Source organism: Hippichthys cyanospilos, unplaced genomic scaffold, assembly GCF_059441005.1.
Source record: "Hippichthys cyanospilos isolate Australia breed blue-spotted pipefish unplaced genomic scaffold, RoL_Hcya_1.0 HiC_scaffold_70, whole genome shotgun sequence".
Taxonomy (NCBI): domain Eukaryota; kingdom Metazoa; phylum Chordata; class Actinopteri; order Syngnathiformes; family Syngnathidae; genus Hippichthys; species Hippichthys cyanospilos.
Genome location: NW_028283426.1, coordinates 17,501 through 20,000, shown reverse-complemented (window position 1 = coordinate 20,000; position 2,500 = coordinate 17,501).

The window sequence follows — 2,500 nt, the reverse complement described above, 5'->3', positions numbered from 1 at the left end:
AAATATTAGGCAAAGTGCCGCTGTCCGCCCGGTTCCCCAAACGCCCCTGGTCGCCCAACTCAGGGGAGAAGTGCTGAAGTCAGGCCGAGTTGCCTGGTTCCCTGAAACGGCCAAATATTAGGCAAAGTGCCGCTGTCCGCCCGGTTCCTCACACGCCCCTGGTCGCCCAACTTACCGGCAGAAGTGCTGAAGTCAGGCCGACCTGCCTGGTTCCCTGGAGCGGCCAAATATTAGGCAAAGTGCCGGTGTCCGCCCGGTTCCTTAAACGCCCCTGGTCGCCCAACTGACCGGCAGAAGTGCTGAAATGAGGCCGACCTGCCTGGTTCCCTGGAGCGGCCAAATATTAGGCAAAGTGCCGCTGTCCCCCGGTTCCCCAAACGCCCCTGGTCGCCCAACTCAGGGGAGAAGTGCTGAAATGAGGCCGAGTGTCCTGGTTCCCAAAATCGGCCAAATATTAGGCAAAGTGCCGGTGTCCGCCCGGTTCCCCAAACGCCCCTGGTCGCCCAACTCAGGGGCAGAAGTGCTGAAATGAGGCCGAGTTGCCTGGTTCCCCAAAGCGGGCAAAAAAAGAGCAAAGTGCCGGTGTCCGCCCGGTTCCCCAAACGCCCCTGGTCGCCCAACTCAGGGGCAGAAGTGCAGGAATGAGGCCGACCTGCCTGGTTCCCTGGAGCGGCTAAAAATTAGGCAAAGTGCCGGTGTCAAACGCCCCTGGTCGCCCAGCCCAAAAAATGACAAAGTCCCACAAACGCCCCTGGTCGCCCAGCCCAAAAAATGACAAAGTCCCACAAACGCCCCTGGTCGCCCAGCCGAAAAAATGACTAAGTGCCAACAGCGCCCCTGGTCGCCCAAACACTAAACGCCCCTGGTCGCCCAGCCGAAAAAATGACTAAGTGCCAACGGCGCCCCTGGTCGCCCAGCCGAAAAAATGACTAAGTGCCAACAGCGCCCCTGGTCGCCCAAACACTAAACGCCCCTGGTCGCCCAGCCGAAAAAATGACTAAGTGCCAACGGCGCCCCTGGTCGCCCAGGATTAAAAAATGACAAAGTCACACTTCAGGCCGACTTGTGCTGAGCAGAGGCCGGCGCTCCTGGTTCCCTGGAGCGGCCAAATTAAAGGCAATGTCCCGGTGTCATCCCGGTCCCTCAAACGCCCCTGGTCGCCCAGGATTAAAATATGACAAAGTCACACTTCAGGCCGACTTGTGCTGAGCAGAGGCCGGCGCTCCTGGTTCCCTGGAGCGGCCAAATTAAAGGCAATGTCCCGGTGTCATCCCGGTCCCTCAAACGCCCCTGGTCGCCCAGGATTAAAATATGACAAAGTCACACTTCAGGCCGACTTGTGCTGAGCAGAGGCCGGCGCTCCTGGTTCCCTGGAGCGGCCAAATTAAAGGCAATGTCCCGGTGTCATCCCGGTCCCTCAAACGCCCCTGGTCGCCCAGGATTAAAATATGACAAAGTCACACTTCAGGCCGACTTGTGCTGAGCAGAGGCCGGCGCTCCTGGTTCCCTGGAGCGGCCAAATTAAAGGCAAAGTGCCGGTGTCAGCCCGGTCCCTCAAACGCCCCTGGTCGCCCAGGATTAAAATATGACAAAGTCCCACTTCAGGCCGACTTGTGCTGAGCAGAGGCCGGCGTTCCTGGTTCCCTGGAGCGGCCAAATTAAAGGCAAAGTGCCGGTGTCATCCCGGTCCCTCAAACGCCCCTGGTCGCCCAGGATTAAAATATGACAAAGTCCCACTTCAGGCCGACTTGTGCTGAGCAGAGGCCGGCGTTCCTGGTTCCCTGGAGCGGCCGAATTAAAGGCAAAGTCCCGGTGTCAGCCCGGTCCCACAAACGCCCCTGGTCGCCCAGCCACACGGCGCCCCTGGTCGCCCATCCACAAAAACGGCAAAGTGTCAAAAATGCCCCTGGTCGCCCAGCCAATAAACGCCCCTGGTCGCCCATTCATAAAAACGGCAAAGTGTCAAAAATGCCCCTGGTCGCCCAGCCACTAGCCGCCCCTGGTCGCCCATCCATAAAAACGGCAAAGTGTCAAAAATGCCCCTGGTCGCCCAGCAAACAAACGCCCCTGGTCGCCCATCCATAAAAACGGCAAAGTGTCAAAAATGCCCCTGGTCGCCCAGCAAACAAACGCCCCTGGTCGCCCATCCATAAAAACGGCAAAGTGTCAAAAATGCCCCTGGTCGCCCAGCAAACAAACGCCCCTGGTCGCCCATCCATAAAAACGGCAAAGTGTCAAAAATGCCCCTGGTCGCCCAGCAAACAAACGCCCCTGGTCGCCCATCCATAAAAACGGCAAAGTGTCAAAAATGCCCCTGGTCGCCCAGCAAACAAACGCCCCTGGTCGCCCATCCATAAAAACGGCAAAGTGTCAAAAATGCCCCTGGTCGCCCAGCAAACAAACGCCCCTGGTCGCCCATCCATAAAAACGGCAAAGTGTCAAAAATGCCCCTGGTCGCCCAGCAAACAAACGCCCCTGGTCGCCCATCCATAAAAACGGC